Source organism: Nyctereutes procyonoides, unplaced genomic scaffold, assembly GCF_905146905.1.
Source record: "Nyctereutes procyonoides isolate TBG_1078 unplaced genomic scaffold, NYPRO_anot_genome, whole genome shotgun sequence".
Classification (NCBI taxonomy): domain Eukaryota; kingdom Metazoa; phylum Chordata; class Mammalia; order Carnivora; family Canidae; genus Nyctereutes; species Nyctereutes procyonoides.
Window position 1 is genome coordinate 12,633,749 of NW_026575126.1, and position 17,482 is coordinate 12,651,230.

Below are 17,482 nucleotides of genomic sequence, written 5' to 3' on the forward strand. Positions count from 1 at the left end.
ACAGTGCAGGAATTTGTTCAGAATTGTTGCATCACAAAGTTAATCCTGAAATGGTTTGTGGTCTAGGAGATTTAAACTGGGGTAGGAGTCTGGGGTCCTGGGTCTCATTTCCTGTACTGTCTGACCTATTGGAAAAGCTGAGATGGCTGGTTTCTTGACCTGCAGGATCAAGATTGGAGGTTTTGAAACCTATAATAGTCGCATAATCACTCAACCCTTTGCTTTGCTTTGGATCGGCATACATCTGACCTAACCAGGGATAAATGGGATTGGTAATAGATTCCATCCTCCTTTTAGCAGACATGCCATTGGGAACAACTGCACATGATGTTTCACTCTACAGAGGAAGTTATCTTAGGATAGCTGCATCCCTCTGTTACACAGGCACACCTACAAGATACTCTGTGTTCATTTCCCCCCCCCGACCACCTCAATAAAGCAAGTATCAAAATAAGTCTAGTCAAATGGATTATTTAGCTTCTCGATACATGTAAAACTTATGCTTACATTATCCTGTAATCTATTGACTGAGCAATAGCATTATGTCAAAAAAACAATGCCCATCCCTCGACTAAAAAATGCCTTATTGCTAAAACTATTAACCATCATTTGAGCTTTCAGTAAGTTGTATTCATGCATAATAGATCGCCACAACAAATATAAAAATTATGAAAAAGTTGGAAATGCTGTGAGAATTACCAGTAGGGACATAGACTGAGTAAGTGCTGTTGGAAAAATGGTGCCAATAGACTTACTCAATTCACAATTGCCACAAATCTTCAGGGTGTAAAACTACAATACCCGCGAAGCACAGTAAAACAAGACGACATGCCTCTATATTCTTGTTGGAAGCTATGCTTTTCATTTAAAGCACTTCCCACAACTGTACCTTAAAGTTTTAAAATGTGCAATTATCCAGTTAGTGTCTGTTTTTTCCACTGGGTTCTGCATTCTAAGGTGCAAGGAATTCTATTAGTCTTACGGTTTATTGTGCCAAACACAGTGTCTAATATGTAATATGAGGACTTAATAAGTATTTGTTCTATGACTACATTAATAAATGCAAAATTTGAACTGAAAAAAAGTCATAATCCCAATGGCCCTAGCTTTGGGATCCAGAAAAAGGAGGAGAATATAAATGGGAAGGGAAGAGACTGTTGGATGTTCTTTCCTTCTAATTCACCAATGAACAGATACAATTACTACTGAAGTCATTTTAGAAACTTTTGTTTGTAATTGATTAAAATATTCAGATATTTTTATAATAATACTAACATATTTTAATATAGCCAGTATAACTCTTAAATTTATAGTTTATAGACTGGCCCTTATGCCAACATCAAGAAAGAGAAGCATGGCTAAAGAATGAATGCTATAAATAATGACTATACTGAAAAACAAGACAGTTTTTAGAAATCTAGATACTTGAGTCAGAGAGATATGGACTAAAATCCTAAGTTATTTTAGGCAAATTACTTAATTTTTACATCTAGTAGGTAATAGAACTGATCAATAGGATGCTATAAGGATGAATTTAAATAATATATGCAAAGCAAGCACCTATCATGATGCCTGATGCATAGTAAGCACTATAGAATATTAATGTCTAAAATTACCGTATTTATAATTGTACTTTATTATTATTATCTGAGTATTCCAAGTCTACAAAAATGAGTGCTATAATATGCCCTCTAGAGCTCATTTTCTGTGAACAACAAAGGTCACAGTCTCAATGTGTGAGGTTTCGCTTCACCTTACACCTGTTACTGAAGTTTGACTGTCTGAAAACTCTGCCCCTGCTCTCACGTGGAGGCATCTTTGCTCCCAGGTCCTTATGTATTATTATGAGGCCTGGAGGTGCCCTCCTTGATTTTCAGCTTTCAAGTCGATTTTCCCCCATCTGTCAATTATGGCAGTGTTAAAGAAGGGTATACCATAATGCGATGTCACCCACTGTGGTTCCTTGTGCAGTCAAATACAACCTCACCCGTACACTCCTCATTCACTGAATGTTCTGGCAGCTGGCTCTCTGGCTTCCTCTACAGAGGAATTCTGGTATCATTCTTGGCAATTTCAAAAATCATAAAGGTAATTCATCTGATGCTGGCCATACCACCAATCATCTTTTCCTTTACCGCCCCCCTTCAGATATCCAATCCTATGGTCATTGATTACAATTTTCTATCAAAAATAATGGCTTCAACTTCGGAATGCCCAAATTCAAGTATCTTGCATTCTTGCTACCCTCTCATAATTTGTCCAGTTCATTTTCTCTATGAGCTCCACTTCAACTACCCAGGAACTCCAATCCATAGTCCCTACCACATATTTACTCTCTATTGTCTTTGTCCACATCTTTATCTCTTTTACTTAATAGCTTAGACTCCATAGCCTGTCATTAAAACCATTGAAATATCTCTTTTGCAGATTTTTTTGTAACTGTAAAACCCCTTTCCAGTCCTCACTCAGATCTGGTTATTGATTTTAAAAATCTTATTTTAACAAAAAAATAAAAGTGAAAAGAAAATAATCTCATATTCCTATCACTATAGCTGTTACCCACCTATATAGCCTTATTCTTTACATTCTTTTTTCTTTCAAATATAAATAATTTCTGCTTCCAGAGAGAATTAATGAATTAAAAGAAAGTGAGAAATCAAAGAATATTCTTTAGGTTCCAGCCCCTTCTCTCTTACTCAAAGACTTTGCTCCTAAAATTATTTCTTCTCTCCCCTTTGCTACCATTTTTCTTTCTTTGTTGGATCATTTTCAAAAGGAAAACTGGCCTTATCATTAAAAATCCCTCTACCTCCAGCTGCCATCACATTTCTCAGTAATCTTTTGAAACAAAGCTCCTTGAATGATTGTTTTATGTTCCCTGACCACTTGTTTACTACTAATTCCCTTATTAATATGTGGTCATTAGGATTTGGTCACCATCATACTACTAAAACTACTCTTGTTAAGGTCATCCACAGATCCATGTTGTGTAAAATCCAGTGATCAATTTTATTTCCTCATTGTGTTCAAATGCTTAGTAGCAATGGACACAAATATTTACTCTTTTGTTCTTAACTAGTGAATTCCCATTCACTTAACTTCTAAGACACTAATACCTTTTTTTCTCCCACTTCATTGACTGTATTAAATTATTTTCCTTTTCCTCTTCTTTTTCTCACTTGAAATACCATCATGCCCAAGGTCCTGTCCTCTTCTCTACTTATCAATACATCCCAAAGCAATTCCACTTACTTCTATGGCTTTGAATACAGTAGAATTTTATGCCAACTCTTAAACCTTTATACCATCCCTGAACTATATATCTGAAAAATCTTTCTGATCACTGATTTTCTGATTTCTATCCATTTTCTGATAACTACTCATCTTTGTGATGAGTAAATCTGATCCATGTAGCTCACCCTTATCTTAATAAAAGGCACTACCACACATTCAGTTGCTCAGGTAAAAACCTTAAGAATCTGATTCCTCACTTTCCTCAATTCACCTTATCCAGGCAATCAGCAATTCAACTCCCAAAGCAGTTAAAGACATATTTATTTATTTATTTATTTATTTATTTATTTATTTATTTATTTGAATTTTTATTTATTTATGATAGTCACAGAGAGAGAGAGAGGGAGAGAGAGGCAGAGACACAGGCAGAGGGAGAAGCAGGCTCCATGCACCGGGAGCCTGACGTGGGACTCGATCCCGGGTCTCCAAGATCGTGCCCAGGGCCAAAGGCAGGCGCCAAACCGCTGTGCCACCCAGGGATCCCTTAAAGACATTTTTAAAAAGGAAAAAGAAAATATAGTAATACCCTTCTTCAAGACTACATCTTCTACTCATCATCAAACCAAATCCCTCCAAGTCTTTCCATCACATTATAGTCAACATAGTCTATATAGTCATCTTCTGCACTCATTGTATAAGCCCTACAGGTTACAATTCCTAATTCTTTTTCACTCACTCAGTCACCCTCTCCAATATTGGATATTGTTGAAGTTTCTTAAATGGGCCACATTCTTCTCCATCTCAAGGCTTTCAGGCTGACCCACATGGAGTACTCTTTGCTAGATCCTCACATGATTTCCTCCTGCCTATCATCTGAGTCACACCTCAGATGTCATCTCCTTACAAAGAAATTTCTTGATCACTTTATTTAAAGTACCTCCTCCATCCCCAATCATGCACGGTCCTTTTATTGTCTGCTTTTATCTTTATAGTATTGAACATCATTAGACTATGCACACATACTACATATATATGTATGAATATATACATATAAATATATATGTTTCTGCTTCCATAGAAATATATATAAAGATATATTTATATTTATTTACTGCTTTTCCCTAATACAATTTAAAATTAAAAATTAGTTTTCTTCAATGCTGTAACTTCATGGCCTAGAATAGTGCCTGGTACATTTTGGATACTCAATAAATAATTGTTGACTCAGATTGGAATCCATGATAAAAAATGAATTACATATGAATGACTTTTGGATTTTGTCTACCTAAGCAGTTGATTAAAACAAAAATGTGAGGGCAGAGTAAGAATTGTGATTAAACGATACTGTTGCACAGAATATTTTATTCTCATTCATTGAACATTTTTGTTTTGTTTTGGTTTTTGTTTTTAGTGGGAATGTAAGGAATATAATCTCTTCCAATCAGCATACTGTGCTTCCTTCCATGGCAACCCCAGAAATATCTGCTTAGAGATGATGTTAAGGGCCTCAGAGTTGCTGATTTTTTATGTACCTAACAAAACTAATATGTTACATGAGAAAGGTGGTAATAAGAAAAAGGATAATTGGGTTCAATAATTTCACTTTTGTGTTCATTTCAAATGCCTCTGTTTTAGTCCCCTCTGATTGGTAAAACGGCAGTCCCTAGAAATTGAATCATAGGCCAATTTTACTGAGAAGAAGCTTCTTGGTCGATGTATAAATCAGTAAATATTAAGCATCTACTATATGTCAAGTACTCCTCAAGGAATGGAGGCACTGAAAAATCACAGTGAACAAGATGGACTCCAATATTTCCAACCTTCAATATTCCAATATTAAGTTACCTGTTTATTGAGAAAGACATTTTTTTTTTTTTATCAAGAAATGGTGGCTGTGATGGGCCTTACAAAGGGTGCCTTTTCTAAAATAGTCACTCCTCAGTTCTCATTTGTCTTTTCTTGTTGCTAGCCTATTTTCTCACACTTAGCAACTCAGGGTCATGTCTGCTCCTCTGGCATCTTAAAATTTCTGGGTTCCTTGTTTATGAGGAAGCCCTTTCAACTCCGAGCCACTTGTACTCCAAGAGCCCCAACCTTTCAAGATCTGAAAAGTCAGACAAAAGTTATCTCATGATTTCAGCATCCTGAGAACTTTTCACTAACACTTTACCTGACTCCACCTTGGAACCAGAGATATTTTTATTTGCAATTGAATGCTCACCACCTAATGATGCCTAGAAAATATCATTATCCCATCTACCTAATTGGCACTTGTCAATAAGACTCTGGAAACAATAACTTTCCTAGGTCAACTCCCTCCTACTCCAGTCACTGGGCCAGCATGGATAGCTATTAGAATGTGTATGTATCAACTTCATATTTTTCATGGATTATGAAATAGTGACTTCATATGAATTTTACAAGGCAACAGAAAAATCATAGATGATGGCAAATTGTTTTGTTATTTTTATCTTGTTTAATTGGAGAAAAAAGTGTTTAAGACTAATATTAAAATGGACTTGATATGTTGTGAACATGTGGCTATGTTATGTAACAGAATAGCAGTTAAGTAAGAGCACATATTCTGATTTTTTTTCATTTGAACATTGTAATGTTGTTTTAATATTTGATAGATACAGACTTCAGAGCTTGAAATAAAAAGAAAATTACAGTTGCTTCTCATCTTTTATTTTTGGACATTTTTTAAGGCCTTTATGACTTGTTATTTTTCAAGGTTAACATATTCAAATTAAAATTCTCACCAAGTATTTGATTTATTGAGCCACCTTGTACCGAGTGGAATTGCTGAACCTCTTCTGGTGTACATTCCCAAAGTAAGTGTGGTGAAGCAAAGCAAAAATTGCGTCTCTTTTGTGAATGTGAACACCAACTCTCCTGGCGGAACACTTAGTTTCCAAGATGGATGTGCAATTGACACTGGATGGAGCACATTTAAGCTTTTTACCTCCTACAAAATGAGCCGCATTGTGATTTTAACTTCTCTACCTACTTCTCCACACATTGTAATACATTGTCTGCAAGCAGATTTCAGAATTTCACGTGTCAGATCGGGATTAAAAATAATTGCTTTGGTATTAATGAATTAAACTAATTATGGGCACTACACAATACAAATTCAGCTAAAAAAAGTCATATTATTAAAGAACCTAGTTTAACTTGATCTGTTTATGATACAACGTTTTAAATGAGTAAGTCTATTAATTACTGAGAATAAAAATTTAAAAAATATGTGACACTGGAAGAGTACATTTGGTCTATAGAAATTTTAAAAATTGGGGATCCCTGGGCGGCTCAGTGGTTTAGCGCCTGCCTTCAGCCCAGGGCGTGATCCTAGACCCCGGTATCGAGTCCCACATCAGGCTCCCTGCCTGGGGCCTGCTTCTCCCTCTGCCTGTGTCTCTGCCTCTCTCTCTCTGTGCGTCTGTCATGAATAAATAAATAAAATCTTTAAAAAATACTTAAAAAATGATCAAATCCTGTTTCAAATCATGCATCATTCCTTTTTTATTTGTTTTTTAGATTTCTATCTTACCTCCTAGTATCAGTGTTTTAAAAGCATTTTGTTGTACTTCCTTATGCATTATAATTCTGAATGCTCATTATTTTTCAGAGTGAGTAAACTTTGTAGAGACCTTCACCCTTAAGTAATGAGATTTTTGAGATAATGACTTTTTATTAATTATATCCAAAATAGTCTTTCCTATTACCTGAGATTCTCAAGTACAAATAATGTGCTTATTCTATTCATATTAAGAGACATATCATGTCTAAAATACTAAATTTTAGAAAATAAATTCCATCTGTTTGGACATTAAAATTCTCGATGTTAGACAAATTTCTGACTGGTTTGTTTGCATCCTTTGACTTTTAATGTATAGCTGTTTTCCAATTATACCTTTGTTGAGGGGGGGGAGGGTCAGAGGGAAAGGGAGAGAATCTTAAGCAGACCCTATGTCCGGCATGGAGCCCAATGGGGGCTTGATCTCGACCAACCCTGAGATCATGACCTGAAACGAAAATCAAGAGTAGAATGTTTAAAAGAGTGAGCCACACAGGTACCCCTTCAATTATACTTTTAACATGTTTGAAAATTATCTCTTCTGAAAAGGTTCTGCTACAAAATACTAAGTTATTTATGTTCTCAGAAGCATTTATATTATTCTAGAGTTTATGGAAAACCTCTAGTCCACTATTCTCCTGACATAAAATCCAGAGCTTAAACTTCCTAAAAATAAAGCTGAAGGCTCATAATTTCATTTACTCTTACTAATGCTTCCTCTTACTCTTCTTTAATCCACTAAGACAAACAAATTGGATCTATTCAACTACATGGAAAAAGCAGATATATATACTGGAATTTTCCTGGGAGAAAGTTATTTTTAACACCTTATTACCTGCATTGTTTTTATCCATTTGATTTTCTTGGCTGCATTGCTGCCCAATTAGTTTCCCTCTATCCAACCATATCTGTTCAGGTTTTTCATAACTTGACCTTGTATACTCTTCCTCCAGCTTTTATTACACATGCTCTGCCACGCAGGATCGTATCCATCTCATTTTATATGGTTTATATTATGAGAGTAATAATTATTTCTCATTTTTCTAACATAAAGTTGTATGTATAGTGTTAAATGTGTTTTGTACAAAGCTTCTATATCTATAATTGTTCTAATCCCTTTTGTTATCAAGAGAGTAAAATGTTCCTGTAATGAGCACTGGGTGTTATATGTAAGTGATGCATCACTGAATTCCACTCCTGAAACCAGTATCACACTATATGTTAACTAACTGCACTATAAATGAAAAACATACAAAAAAAGAGAGAGAGCAAAGTATTTATCTCTTTCTAGATCAGGAACTGACTTTAAATATCTCTGTTTATAATAATAAGTCATTAAAAATGGCCCCACCTTACCATTTTTTTCTCTTCCTCTCCCTCAAAAACATTTTTTCCTTAGACATAAATCTTTATTAAAAATTTCTACACATTTTTATAAATAATTACCAGGGTTATGTAGAACATATTTATAGCAGACACACCACTCACATAAGTTCCTTAGTGAACTTGTCTTGTAAAATGTTCATTAATTTTTAGGAGAAGGCTTTTCGCATAAATGATGCTAATACAATCAAACTCAGTGATAATATTTGAAACCATCTGCTGGAATTTTTTAGATAATCATATCTCAGTGGTTCTGCTTGATGGAGTGGCCATTCCACATCCGCCTCAGAAAGAAATAACAATTCTTCAAAGCCGATTGAAGGATCAGGAGAAAATGACTTATACTTCATAAGAAGAGTGAATTCTCAACTGGTTCCGATCTTTGCAGCACACACATATTACACTCAAACTCTGGAGGTAATACTGCATTGAATATTTTCTCTAAATTAAACTGTTTCCTTTAGGACAAATTGCATGTGTGTTTTTTCAGTTTAATATTCTAGAGGAATAAGCAGGCTTTGGTTAGTTCTGCAATACTCCTGACCACTTTTTTGTTTCTTTTTCTAAATAAAGTGTCCAAAATTATGGTGATCACTGCCAAAAAATCAGAACCGGAAGCTCTTAAATATTCAGTTAGCCATAGTCAGCCATTCACAACAGACGTTTACTGCATTTAGTTGTCTAGATCCTTATTTTGAGTTGAACTTTTCCCAAAGCATTTTCCCTCTTATGAAGTCAATATTATTATTTATCCATGCTAAATGGTCTTAAGCCATGCTGAGTAATGTTGTGTGTGCTTTACATTTTTTCTTTGTGAGGAAAGTTTATAAGACTCATGTTTCTAATTTGAAACTTTGGAGTTTTGAGCATTAATTTTTCTGCACGTTAAAGTGAAAGCAGGACTTGTTGTGAGGAAATTTTGCAGCTTCTCACTCACTCTACTTCCTCTGCCAACCACATGTATAGGTGAGGTTATTACAGGAATAAGCTCACAAGAAAACGGCGACCCCACTTTCCTCTGGGTTGTTACTTGACAAGCATAGTGCATGTGCGGTTTCTGTCAGATTATATAACCTTAAATTCACCACTACCTTCATCAAACATGTGGCTGTGCAACCAATATTCCTGGAAGAGTTCACAAAAATATAGAGTTTATTCACTTGAGGGCTTTAAAAAATTACATATACCAAAGCCTCACACATGGAAATTCTGATTCTATAATCTTGGGATAGGAATAGGGCTACCTTATTTTTTTTTTTAATCCATGGTTGATTTTGAAAAATGATTAAGTTTAGGAACAACTTTTAAGTTAACATTTTAAGTTAACATTCCTGAATGCTGTCACAGAAACTCAAATCCCCACTGCCAGAGTAAGCTGCAAATTTGGTTTTTAACTTTCTTTAGCGGCTAAAACTCTGAGGCTACACCTATGGAAACAGTTGGCCACCCTTCTGGAATCTGCCGAGTTTTCTTGTGTTTATTTGGCTCAAGCTGAGCCAAATGGTACAGAATGTAGTGTAGTCCTTGAGCCAAATGGTACGGAATGTAGTGTACATGGTGGGTACTACATTACATGTGATAATGTCTGGACCTGTGTAGCAACAATGAGATTTCCAGACAATATCAAGATGCTCTTCCCATTGGACTCAACTCCATCTACACCACTGTGGAAACTTTCCTGCCTCCTCAGATGATCATCTGAAGCTGGTTCTCATTGAGCTTTGTTTGAATCTCTATTAATAGCTTTTACCATCCTGATGGGTTAGAGTAAATCATCTATCAGTCTCACCATTGGCTTTCCCTTGAGTTCATGGACATTGTCTCTTTGCCATTTATATCTCCATCAACATCCAACACGGTGCCTCTCAACAGGCCATGCTCAGTGAAAAGATGCATCCAAAACCAGAATACAGGCTGAGTTATACAAACATAACTGATATAACCTTGTTTACAAAGTAAATATGCAATCAGGAAAAACAACTACTGTTTTGTACTAGTTTTCTATTATTACTGTAACAAACTGCCACAGGTTTAGTGACTAAAAACAACACAAATATATTATCTCATACTCCTGTGGATCAGAAGTCCAGGTGGAATTAGGTGGTTCCTCTGCTTAGGACCTCACAAGATCAAAACCAAGGTGTCAGTTCACACTTACTTGGAGGTTCTATAGGGGAATTCACTTCCAAGCTCACTGAAGTTGTCAGAATTCAATTCTTTGCAGTTGTAGGTTGAAGGTCCCCATTTTCATGCTGGTTCTTGACCTGGGACCTCTCAGCTCCTTACAACCACCTGCATCCTTGGGCATGTGTGTTACCCCCTCTGTCTTCAAGCCAGTAGGCATGAATTCTTCTCATGCTTCCAATCCCTCTAATTTCTTTTTTTGAGGTACATCTTCTACCTCTAACTAGAGAAAGTTCTCTGCCTTGGAGGGTTTGTGTGATTAGATTAGGCCCAGCTAATCCAAAACATTCTATTTTAGTTACATCTGCAAAGTCCCTTTTGACATGGAATAGAAGATGTTCACAGTCTCAGGGATTAAGCCATGGACATATTTAGAGGAAATGGGTACATTCTGCCTCTTAGACTTTTGGGCACTTATTAGCACTCCACTTTTCCTAACCATTTTATATTTACCACTCTAACTCATAAGGAATCTTGCCATCACGTATCACTTGCTTTTAGAGTTGATCAGGCAAATGCTGAATCAAAAGGTCAGTGAGATGCTACAACTTTAGAGATTCCACATTTGATTGGGAACTCAATACCACGGCCTCTTTTCCCTCCCAAAGACACTGACACTTCAGAATTAGTTTTCTTTTTTCTTAGTCTTGTTCCTTATGAACTGTATCACACCATGATCCAGAACACCTTGACTTCATGTTTAATTAACTCTGAGCTCATAATTTCTCTTTCCCTTAGAAATTGCAGAGAATATTTTTTCTCTATTTATATATAAATATGTTATATATTTGCTTTCCTATTAACTTACAAGAATGAGCATGAGCAATTTAAAATGTGTGATTCCCCACGGATTTAAGCTATAATTTGTTTCCTTAAATGCAGAAAAATAAATGGAATATTGGGGTATATTTTCATGGAGTACACTAAAAGAAAACAATGTACATTTAAATCACAAGTTCAAGATTTGTTTCACTTTTAAAAGAGGCAGCTCTGTCTTAAAACACAATAGTGTTTTGTGCTAAAAGCTGAAGTACTAAAACACATCCATTTAAAATAAAGTCATAATAGTCTCAAGAGCTGCGTCTGATCTTACTCACTCTCACCAAAAAATAGTGTTGTGTACAGATGGCAGCAGTGATGTAATGTAATGTACTTTGAGAATATTTGTTAAGATGCCATTGGGGGCTGACGCTTTATAGCAGCTGCAGTCCTTCCTTGGTGAACTTGGTTTTAAAAATGATTTCTCATCCATTCAGACAGGTTCTTTTGCTGAAAGTCTCCAAAGACTATTTCATTATCCTACCTTTTCAATGACTTTCCATAAAGGAATACAAGATGTGAATCTGGTTTTAATATGTACCATTTAAAGTAGTTATCAATGATACATTAGTCATTCCATCCACTGCCCCTGTGAGGTGGGTGAGTGAATAATTACAGGTGACCTTCAGACAAGTGAGGATCTAATGTAGTCCTGAAGGCTTCTAAATATGGGGTGTTTCATCTGATGGGTGAATAAGCACTGAGTCATTAGCATGACATTTGAGAGATCATTAGGGATTTGTAGCTAAAATAAACCTATTTTTCTTGGTCATGATAATGGGTTATTCTTCTTACCTGTAATGCTGGATTTTGGTATTTCTTTCCTTATTTCAAGATTTATCACTTTATGGGTATATTTTCCTTCAGGAAAGGACACAGACTAACAATGTTTGGTTGAAAAATACTGAAGCCAGGACATTTTTAAAAGTCAAGAAAAATATGGATTCCTAATCTACATCTAATTTGAAAAAAAAATTATCATTCCTAAGTACTTCTAAATGTTTAGCCCTGTTTTATAAAACTGACCAGCTCAGTAGCTTTGAATGAATAATTTATCTTGTTAGATATCACATTAAATCTGTCAAAATATCAGTTCATAAGCAGTGTATGGAAAGATACTTGTCTTCCATCTTTGTTTCCCTGATGCCCTGTACAGAGTGGGTGCTTAACACAGATTCATTGAATAATGATGTCAATTTTTTTTGTATTCTCTTTTATTCAATGATCTCTTTCTCTCTTTTTACTTCAAAGTGGTGGGAAAGAGACCTCATACAGAGGGGGAAAAAAGGGTTTCTCTGCCTTAGATACTCTTTCAAGGTTGAGTCACATTCAAGAAAGGAAAACAATTTAGGCAGTAAGGGGTAGAGTGCTTATAACGAAGACCTTTGCCAAAATACTTCTTTTTTGTTTATGCCACACATAATAAGAAGGATAAGAAATTTTTTAAAAGGATAGAAATAAATTCTTACTAATTTATTTAATGTCTTTTTCCAGGTTGTTTTTTCTCTTTTTTGTCATTTTCACATTTGCTCTAGCCTGTTAACTTTACTTCATCTTTTAGCATATTTTTCACATTACTCTTTTCTGTAGCATTTTCTCTGTTCATCACTTAATTAACAGGAGACCCCATGATAACAACTTCCATCTTTATTAGACTGTTCTTTTTTTCCTTTAAAATGCAAAACTAGATAGGCATAAAAATATACATCAGTTGAGATGTAAAGGTTAAAAAATGCCTTTCTTACTTTTCATCTTCCCATTTTCCTCATGCGTTTCCTCCCCAATTTCTGTTTTCAGTGCCCTTCTTTAATTTTATTTGATTTTCCGTTCTTTAGAGATAATTAGTAGCTTGTCATTTTTAAATGCTCCATCCATAGGACCAAAGTCTACTTCATAATTAGTGTGAATAGTAATGCCAAGCTAAACACTCCTTGGGCATCACTGTTGTTAGGTGCTGGAAGCAGGTGGTTAAGGATTTTATTCAGTATACAGCAGAATCAATATGGTGTTGATCTCAATTTCTTTATTGCAGCAACACCTGAAAGCAAGTTTCCACTTAAAGCAAGACACAGTTGTAATCAGATGGTCAGTAATTGCAACAATTTAGGGAAATTGAATTGCTTTACTCAACTTGCATCATTTATTAAAGAGGGGTGGCAATGTGACTCAAATTGTCTTCCCACCCTTTCAGAAATGGTTTGAACTATATTAGGAACAACAACAAAAGACTAACAGGAAGAGCCTTTGTCATTTCACCTGGAGTATCCATTTGAGGTCGGTCTCTTCAATCAACAAAATATCTTACTTATACATTCACTCATTTATTCAAGAATTATTTATTGAACTAGTAGCATGTTCCAGTGCTTTGTGCTGAGGACTAAAACGTTTTTCCTGCTTCCACAATCTCATGTGTAGCTGGAGTGAGGGAGATGTGGGTCAAGACAGAAATATATAATCAAAATCCAACGTGTAATAACTATGATAGAGATGTAGACAAGGCACATTGTAACACAAAGGAGGAACTGATTGGTATTGATTCAGGGGAGAATGAAGTTGGACAAGACTAGTTGATGGGCTCACCCCATCCTGATCTAGCTGAGCATTCTGGGGTGAGGCCCTGTATGTCTTTAGTTTTCCATTATCTCACATGCACAAAGAGAGCATGAATCTGATAGCAAGCACTAGGTAAAGTTTTCAAGGACTTCCTATGTGGCAGGTGCTTTTTGACAAGTTTTCCTCATAATAACTGATCATTTTCTTCAATCTATGAAGTAGCTACATTCAATACATCAACTTTATTTGTGGTGAAACTGAGGCCCAGGGAAGTTAAGTAATTCTGGCAAAGTCACCAGTTAGTAAGTGGTAGAGATAAGAAAATGCTACTGACATTTTCTTCTCCGAGTCTGAAGTGAAAACTCTTGCAGTGGAAATTTCCATATTCATTTAACTGAAAAAGTAGACTGAGAAAATTGACCATGCTTAACATAGACAAAAATGGAAGCTATTTTCAGCACATTTATTGTGTGTGTGTGTGTGTGTATGTGTATTTTTTAAAGCTCTTCTAAACATGGTTGTGTTGGGTTTCCATGGAGTCCAGGAATGTGTGGAGAACACGGTGTACTTTCTGAAGCCAGATGCCTAAATTCTTTCAAACATCTGACACAAGAGTTAAGACAAGGAGCAGGGTGGCATGGGCAGTGTGGATACTGCATGGGGGCAGATTGTGGCCTTAACAGATGTTTAAAGACTCTTCCTGAGGAGTAGATATTATCATTTCTAAAGTCTAACTTCATCACCCTAAGAGGAGTTACTTTTATCTAAATCTGGGTGGCTCAGTGGTTGAGCGTTTGCCTTTGGTTCATGGCGTGATCCCAGATTCCCTGTATTGAGTCCCTCATTGGTCTCCTTGCATGGAGTCTGCTTCTACTCCCTCTGCCTGTGTCTCTGCCTCTCTCTGTGTGTCTCTCAAAACTAAATAAATAAATAAAATTTAAAAAAAAATAAAAAGAGTTACTTTTAAATATTCCCACCATCCCAACATTTTCTCTCCATTCCAGTTTACCTCCTGGCAGTACCTGCACTTACGGACATACAACTAAATTTAACACTGCTGGGAAGTATGTTTCAAAGTCATTCTCTTCCCTTTCTCTCTCATCTATAGGAATTCTTATTTCCTATTTCTGAAAAATGGGTATCTTCCAGTGGTGCCTTGTAAGATTAATAAAAAATAATCAGACTTTGCCAAATCCTATTCAAATGTAATGATGCAATTTAATTTTCCTAATCCTTCATTCTAAGGGGCAAGCCCTGTGAATGAGAAAGTATTCAATCATTTGCTGATAATCCTGTTAGAGCTGAGTTTATATAAATTTTAAAACCAAGTTAGGTTTTGATATTTTTGGTATAGCTGAATCTGTGTTTTTAAACTTTTTTAAAAAAAGATTTTATTTATTTATTCATGGGAGACACAGAGACAGAGGCAGAGACAGAGGCAGAAACAGGCTCCAAGCAGGGAGCCCGACGTGGGACTCGATCCTGGGTCTCCAGGATCACACCCTGGGCAGAAGGTGGTGCTAAACCGCTGAGCCACCTGGGCTGCCCTGAATCTATTTTAAAACATTTTTCAGGAATTCCTAAATGAATGATCTGTAAATATACTAATGAATACCAACATTCTTAAGGAAACCTATATGCATTTCTGAAGAAAGACTCCTTACTCTGTAAGCTTTAAATTGATAATATAATTCAGATAAATAAGTAAATTAATGAAGATCAAATGGTTTAATGCTACTTTTACATCTTCTTCTATCTCTGCAGTAAATGTTAGAGTCGGTTTCCTAATGATTTTATTCTTTATCTAATATGAAAACAATTGACATGATTTTATTAATACTATTCATGATTAAAATAAGAAATCATCTTCAGAATACCAGTAAGCATGCTTAGATTTGTTTAAACTTGAATCGTAATATATATTTAAGTCTTTATGACTAATTGAATACCTATTTGAGTAATCAAATGTATTTTAAATCTAACAAGACATTTTAAAGCAAATAATACTGTGTCAATGTAAATAAATACAACATCACATAATGGGTTTTGGTAGGGTTAATTCAAAATTCCGATACTTAACATTTTAAAGCCTATAACTTCCATTTAAAATACCTTATATTTGTAATGCACTCTTGTGCTCCACAATTTATAAAGTAGTTTACATGAATGGTCTTTTTGTCCCTTAAGAAAATCATTTATGAGTGATGTCATGAATTCTTACTTTCATTTTCAAGATGAGTCAACTAATGTTGGAAATGTGATGTGCCAAAAAAAAGGAAATGTGATGTGCCATGCAAAAACTCACACAGATAGAAATGGTATAGCCAGGAACCAGAATCTAGGCTTACCAATTCCAAAATTCATTTTTGTTGCATTATGGGACACTCATTGTCCTGAAGGTAAGTGAAATAATTGTTTATCAAATGAAGACAGAAAGGACATTTATTTTGACTTGTCTTGTTATTTAAGACTATATTTTTTTCTCTATAATCAGATTCATTCTTCACTTTATTTTAGACTCTGAACTCTTCCCATGATATACCAAAGAAAAGCAAATAAACCAGAGGAAGAATTGTTGATTCTAGAAGGAAATCTGACAGGTTTAATTCAGTCAGTTCACTTTCTTACAATCAAGTATGGTTTTGTAGAAACCTAGCATATGATGTTCACTAGAGTCCTAGAAAATTGATTAATAGAGGATCAATGAAAATGGCAGATTTTTAAAAAACTTTTTTGCTTTGAAGCTTTCCAAGTTTAAAATGGGGATTATAATGATACTTCAGATAACTATATGAGAATCAAATAAATCAGTATTTATGAAACTATTAATGGTATCTAGTAAGCATTATCAGCATTAACCATCATTAACTATTATTAATAAATATGTTGCAATGATAGCATGTATTAACTAGAGCCTTATTTAGTAAAAGATTTTTTAAAGTCCCATACATTTAAATAAACTTCCTTTTTTTCTCTTTCAAAGGTCTTCACAATACCATCTTAAAGGTTAAGATTCTCAAACAGCGAAGATAATTTTTATTAAGATTAAATAAATCCAGGGTTGGAGCTCAGTAAAGGGGGTGAGTGCTACAAATCTTGAGTGTGTTTTAAACTTACAGATAGACATTTTGACCCAGAAGCATCCTGATGGTTTCAGACTAAGTAAGCATAAGGTGCTCTCTTTCTTCAATAATTGGCACTTAGAGATAATAATTACATCAATCATGCTGTCAAGAAATATAGAGTGTTAAACTTAATGGAGGGAAAAACACAACTTATTAAGAAAGAAAATTCTATTAATAATGTTAATCTTCTTTTTAAGCTCCTGAGCATGTATCAACACAAATAGGTAATTGTATTTCAGAGACTAAAACTTCTCAGTCCACAGCTGTTCTCTGCATGCCCATACACAGACTCCAGTCTTTGGGGAATTGGCAATTTATTATTGTTTACCCATTTTGACATATTACCTCTTTTTAAAACGATGTCAGTTTAGGGAGAAAACAGATCAATGTTAATTTTAAAGGGAGGTAGGAAGAGGATTAAGGAAGAGAGGGAGAGAAAACAAATTTAGATCTCTTTTTCTAAAAGATTTTATTTGTTTATTTGAGAGAGAGAGCATGAGCACAAGTAGGGGGAGGCAGAGGGAGATGGAGAAACAGAATTTACGCTTAGTGCAGAGCCCAATATGGGGCTCTATCCCACATCCTGAGATCATGACCTGATCTG